The sequence below is a fragment of the Gavialis gangeticus genome, unplaced genomic scaffold, assembly GCF_001723915.1.
Source record: "Gavialis gangeticus isolate Ggan-Ray unplaced genomic scaffold, GavGan_comp1, whole genome shotgun sequence".
NCBI classification, from domain to species: Eukaryota; Metazoa; Chordata; order Crocodylia; family Gavialidae; genus Gavialis; species Gavialis gangeticus.
The window spans coordinates 71,733,077-71,739,904 of record NW_017728994.1 but is presented as its reverse complement, the minus strand read 5'-3'; the positions used below and the strand labels follow the sequence as shown (position 1 = coordinate 71,739,904).

The window sequence follows — 6,828 nt, the reverse complement described above, 5'->3', positions numbered from 1 at the left end:
AACAGGGTTCCATGTGGGTCACAGCCAACCTGTGGCCTCATGCTGAGGCCATGGTTATATAATTACTAAGGTTGTGCGAAACATGACCATTTCATTTAGACTTCCATTTTGCTGTTTCAAAGGGATAGTGTGTCATTTCGATGTTTCATTTCAAAGCACTGTTCCATTTAGTTTTGTCAAAACGGTTTCGCCCGTAGGTTATAATGGGGAATAACAAAACCGCCTATAACTTTGTCATTTCTTACCTGATTTGAATGAAGACAGCAGGATTGGTAGCCCCTGCTGAGGCCACAAAGCCTGTCAAGTTTCAAGGAGTCAGCTGCAGGGGTTTCTGGGAAACTGCACCTCAAGCTGCTGACAAGCAAAACTCGTGACATGTGTGACTGTGTGTGTGTGTGTTAAGATGAGCCCTCACTGGTGCTGGGGCCTCTACATGCCACGTTAGTGTGCCCCAATGTGGCCTCCTCCTCCCCTACAGTCTCAGTGCGGTCCACCACTTTAAACAACAGCAGGTAAGTAAGCAAAACAGTAGCACCAGCAGCATTGCAGGCAGCCAAACCATCACACCACCTTCCTTTCTTTTCCTGCAGGAGCCTCTTCTCCAGCAGCTGCCAGAGAACTCTCCCTGCCAGCCTCAGCCCTGGGGCTTAGATGTGCCCAGGGCCCTGCCTCCTTCCAATCAGCTGACTGGGTACCTGGGGAGTCAGATGTCTGGCAGGCTTAATGTCAGAATTCCAATGTCTGTATTGAGTCCGTGAGTTTCTGTACCTAGGAGGTTGATGAAGTGCAGCTCATAGGCCCACCTGTGAAAAGTGGTTGTAAATTCAAACAAGCACTGAACCTCGCTAACCTCATCACCAGAAGCCAACTTCTTACAGCCCAAAACACACCGAATGGATCCAAGCTATGCCATGACAAAACCTGCAAAACCTGCCAACAATATGTCCAGTATGGAGATATCTTCACAATACAATACCTCTTTCCATCAGGGCAACAAGTGCCCTGACAGAAAATACGTAGGAGACACCAAGCAACAACTGTGAACCAGAATGAGCACACACCAAAAATGTATCAAAATCAAGAACAGAACACCACCTGTCTCCAATCTCTCAGGCCTGATTCTCAAAGGGAATTTGCAAACCACTTTTTGCAAACAAGCCTATGAACTGCACTTCTTCAACCTCTTTTCTGTTTTAGTATCTCCTTTTGAAGTCTCTAAGGCTTCTCAGGTCTAATATCACTTGTATACTGCTACTTTTCATGTCACAAAGAATCTTGTTTCCATAATAAAGTACCTGTCTCTCTCTCCACACTAGTTTTTATTGTTCTAATATGTGGGAATGGGTTATTGCACCCTTTATCTATTAGTACTGCAAAGGTTTTCTTGAGTGTTGGTTAATTATAACTTACTTTGGAGAAAGACTAAACTTTTCCCTAGGACAGCAAGAGAGTGTTATTGCATATCCTTCTTTATTTCAACTACTTATTTTTTGAGGTGTTTTACTCAAATACAGAATGAAGTCCATTAGAATCCCTGGAGACAAGTGACTCACTGGTAGCAGAACAGCTACAGGAGTGAGCACCTTTCATTGAAGCTAAAACCTCGCTAGTAAAACAGCTTTTGGATGAATTACATATTTCTCGACCCTCTGATCACAACCCTTGCTTCTTCCTCCAGACTACTACAGTCTTTGCCTTTCCCTAACATTCAGTTTTCCTGCTTGCTCTGTGACCTGAGAATAAGGATCCCATGCTCAGAGAATTAATTCTGTTTCTGATTCTGTCCTGGTCACAGTGAAGAAGCTTCAGTGTACCATGTTCAAGTCTTGGTTGAGGCCTTCCCCACAGGATAACCAAGACCTAGTTTCACTACAGCCTGCTGAACCACCTCACTCTACCTTGGAAGTTTCATAACAAGTTCCATGCAGCGTGATTTCCAATTGGACAGTCTCTGGGTTGCTACCACTTCACACACAAATCTTTTGTCCATAGAAACAAATAGCTAGAGAGACTTTTAAAAAGGTATACATCCTAAAAAGGAAGATGACAATTCCCACCCCCCACCCAATCCCCACCACTGCAGGGATGGTATGATAACAGCCTTCTTATTAGTTACCATTGTTAATAAAGAAGGAGCAGGCGATCTCCATCCACTTACCTGTTAGGGGAGCTGAAGTGTGGTATACCAGACAAGGTTGACTGTCTCCATCATGGAATAAACAGGTAACATAGGATGGTTTAAGTTGGGATAGAACAGGGTTTCCAAGCTGTACACATACCCCTGGGGGTACATAAGATATCTCTGGAGGGTATGTAGAAATTGTGTAATAGCAGATTTAACTTTCATATAATTGGCATTTAAGGGGTTAAAATATGAACCGTATGCTGGTAGAAGTAAGCAGGCAGCTGGTAAATCTGGAAAGGAGTACGCAATAAGAAAGTGTGGGAAACTCTGGGACAGAATATATACTAGGCTGTGGGAAGGTGGTTGTGCAAAGCCCTTCTGAACAGCTAATGGGCAACAAGTGTTGTCCTAAGAACCAGGGAGTATCTGGTTCTCCTCCCAAATGGGAAGGAAGCAAAGTCCAGGATTGGCATTGTTTAAAGTATGCTTCAGTTTTCTCCAATCAAGAGCCCATTTATCTCTCCAAATGAGAGCTCAGTTATCTCTTTAATAAATCAGTTTTATTGAGCATTATGAAATAAAAACTCCAAGCACACATACAGATGTAATCTTGGCAGTTTCAGTAGTCTTTACAAGATACAGCCTTAGCAAGCAATTGTATATTACCAGTCCCAATACTACCCACATTGAGTGCTGGCCAGGCATCTCAAAGTGGGCTCTGGTTCCTTGAAGGGAGATCAGATGTCTTCAGTTCTCAGACATCGTCAGGGTAACAGGAAGGGACTGGAGGAGGGGACAGGAAGGAAAGGGGAGGAGAAGGAGAGAAAGAGAAAAGCGCAGGGGGGAGTAATATTTAGTCCTTTAGTCATGTAGCTACCAAATTAGGCCAATTTTCTGTTTTTCATCAACAACTTGGGGTTTGTCTTTTTTGTTGTTTTTCTCTCCTTGGTACTAGGAGCCATTTGCGTCACATATGGGTGGAATGCACCATAACAAACCCTTTTATCCATAACAACCATGTTTATCTTCAGACCCTTTTCTCTGTAGGGAGCAGGTCATACAATAGCATAATTCCATGAATGCACTCTTAGCCTACTTATGTCAAGGCTGCTCTAGGCCTTACAGGCCTAGGGGACCATTTCAGTTGTCAAGTTCAGCCTCTTGAAGCTGTCTCCACAAAAGTACCACCTAACAAGGATGGAGTGGGGGCAATCAGACTGTCCCACCACTGGACTGTGCCCAGGCACTCTTGCCTCTCTCAGTTCCCCAGCCAATGCCCCTGCTGTACACGTTCTCCTGCTATACACATGCCCTAGATCTCCCCCTGCTGTGCACATGCCTCGTGGCTCCTGCCCCCCACTGCACTGCATTACACACCCAGGTGCCACACCTCACGCTCAACTCCTCCACTGAACTGCCTCTCTCAGATGCCCTAGGCTCATCTTCCCCAGAATTGCAGGCAGTGCCACACTGTACTGCCCTGCCCCCAAGATAGGTAAGGGAAAGCTGGAGGAAGGGGGAGCCTAAAGACCTCAGCTACAGAAACAGCCAGGGCAAGTAGTGGCTGGGCGAGAGCCTGGGGGCCAGCATGTAACCCCGTGTGGGCTGCATGCAGCCCACGGGCTGCCGGCCGAACAACTCTGGAATAGATTAAAGAAACCAGAATAAAGGCTTTGAATAATATTGAGGCCCACTAAGCACACTGATACTAAACGCTCATGGCTAGGTGACAGAGGAACTGAAGAGCACAGAAGCAAAGAACAACCTTTACTTGTCAGTGAGGGGGGTGGGGGAGACAGGAGAGAAAGGAGAAGGGCTGGGCAGCCAAAGCAAAAAGTATCCAATTGATGGGTCAGGATGTGAAAATGCCCAGAGAAAAGATGTGCACATAAATATTTACTCAATGACATAGCCTCCTAAATACTGTAACTGACTTTCTAGGTTGTGTAAGCTTGACATAGCAAAGAACTGAACCCACGTCTCCCAAGTCCAACCTGCCACAATAACCATTAGGCATGTACTTGTTTCTTATCCACACAGCTCTGCATACCATGATGTAACGATCTGCCACTAGGCTCCATGCAAGCTGCAATTACTCAATCCATTATAGGATATCTAACAAAATCTACTGAATTGGTGATCAAATTCTCAGGTATTCTTTCCTAGTATCCCATAATTCATCAGGTTTTTAGCAGGACAGTGCCATTTCCAGACTGTTGTCTGAAGAAGCACTGTAATCCTGACTCTGGTTAATAAGAATATGGTGTTCCAGATGTGTTGACATTCATACACATAGATAGTTTTGAACGAGGCGAGACAAGCCATCAAGCACTGGGATGACGAGCATGACACAGAACAGATACTGCTGGAAGAAGCAGCAGCTCTTCTAGCACTTTACTAACAAAAACATGGCTTTTTGGGCTCAGGCAACTAACCCCAGCTGGTGAACAAGATAGGGTGCCGTAGAATCAGGATGATTAGTAATGGTATTAAAACTTCACCATAGTAACAGCTACTCTTAAAATCTGTGCAGAGCTCACCCTAACGAGGCACTGCTGAAATGCCAATACAGGAATTGCTCTCCGTGTGATATATGTCTCTGTTGCCATCTGGTAGCTCACCATTCTCAATTGATACTACTCAGTAACTAACCAGCTTGGTGCTAATAAATCAAATGTCATGCTGATGTTTTAAAGGAAGGTACAGCTCCCCTGGATTTATGATCTTATTAAGCTTGGCCATGCACAGGGGATTAAGACAGATTGTTTAGGGGCCCCGGATTGGACTCGCAGGCTACTATTAGCATGTCTCAGAATTCATCAACAGAAAGAGAGAAAAACCTCACTAATAGAAGTCGCGGAGGTGGAAGTGGAGAGACCCTGGGCCTCAGAGGTGTCCACCTATGATGCAACTGGTCAGAAAAGCACTGTGTTCCCATTCTGAGACCAAAGTATAGAAGAAAATTAATTGAATGAATGACATGAACATGCTTTTTGTAACAATTTAATTAGGAATAGCTGCTATTAGGGTGAGCTGAAAAACTGATGTTTTTCAGCCAAGTGTAATTTTAACAAAATCAACAAGTGGAAATACCTAAACCTGGGTATGACCGTGTATAGACACACAGCGCAGAATGCACGGGAAATGCAATCTCAACTGTTCTTTTGAAGGGATGGAAGAATAAGGACAGTGCTTGTCATTTTCAGCTGGGAGAAGAAAGAGGGCTCTCAACAGACCATGCCCTCTACAGACTGTAGGACAGATCTTGTCTGGTAGAGGAGGTATCAAGTGGAGATGGCTAGGGGTCTGTCCTGGGTCCAGTATTATTTAACATTTTTGTTAATAATCTGAATGACAGGAGTGCAAGCTTAGCAAATTTGCAGCTGATACCGAGTTGGGTGGAGTTGCAGAGACTTTGGAGGGCATGGCTAGAATCTGGAATGGTCTGAAATCAATTATAGTGAACAAAGACAAAAGCAACACCCTGTACTTGGGACAGAATAATGACATGTGACTGAATAATTACATTGGATTGAAAAACATACAACCTGGGAAATGATTGGCAATTGCAGGGAACCCATGGGTTACAACGGACCATAACCTGAATGAGTCAACTATGTGCTTGTTGCGAAAAGGCAAACCGTATAATGGTTTGTATTAACAGCAGCATCTCTTGCAAATCAAGGGAAGTGATTCTTCTGCTCTATTTGGCATTGGTGAGACCTCACCTGGAATACTCTTATCTAGTTTTGGGCCCCACACTTCAATAAAGGTGCGGAGAGATTTGAGTCCAGTAGAAAAGTGACAAAAATGATTAGAGGGCAGAGAAGTACGATTTACAAGGAAAAACTGAAAGAATTAGGATTATTTAGTCTGGAGAAGACAAGAAGAGGGGAATGAGACTAGGAGCAATGGTGTCTTTGAGAATTACCAAAGTGTTAGAACAGGCTGCCTAAAAGGTAGAAATTCCATCCATGGACATTTTCAAAAGCAGTTTAGACAGACACATGACTGGGATTGTTTAGCGAAGGATGATCCTGCTTTGACCAGGGGTGCTAGACTAGTGAGGTCCCTTCCATATCTATTTTCCTATGATCTTACCTTTTCTTTCCAGTTCTTTTCCTATGGGACATTGCATTTCTGGGGGTAACTGGGCAGGGGGGTGGGGAGCAATAACCTAATTTCCCCCACTCCGTCCTTGTTAGGTGGTTCTTCGGGACTGTGGCATGCATAAAAGATCAGTTTCTGCAGATGTCTAAACACCTGGTTGCCTGCAACTGGACTTAGTGGTGCAGGTTGTATTTTCTGATCTCAGGCTGTTTTAGTTAGGGTAGATTGCTGGACATGATTGTAGCAAGAGCACTTCATTTTTCTAGAGCAAATTGGTTTACATCCACATCATGTCCACCAGCCTTTCCTGCATATACTCTTTTGCCAGGATGCCTTGTGTTTCTTTTATCCCTTTCCTGCTCTACAAAACTTTCCTTTACATTTCTTTTTGGCCTCTACTGAGATCCATTGATGAGGTTAACAAATATATCCTCCCCAATTTCTACTTCTTTAGGGTTCTGACAGGCATTCATTTACTTTGGTATTTCTCTGCATGAGTTGTAGCGCAAGTATGCTAAATAAACACAAAAATTACACCTGAAGTTCTTAAAAAGTAGATTCTGTCTATGCCAATAATGATAAAATGACATTAC

At 43.9% G+C, this 6,828-nt stretch overlaps 1 long non-coding RNA gene across 1 annotated transcript in view; it reads right to left on the bottom strand.

Annotated features, from left to right (window-relative positions):
- LOC109287715 overlaps nt 1-5,477 on the bottom strand; it is a 21,636-nt gene extending 16,159 nt beyond the window's left edge. The window contains exon 1 of the long non-coding RNA XR_002094947.1: nt 3,416-5,477. This is a non-coding gene — a long non-coding RNA (uncharacterized LOC109287715). The remainder of the gene's footprint in view (nt 1-3,415) is intronic.
- Nucleotides 5,478-6,828: the final 1,351 nt, after the last annotated feature.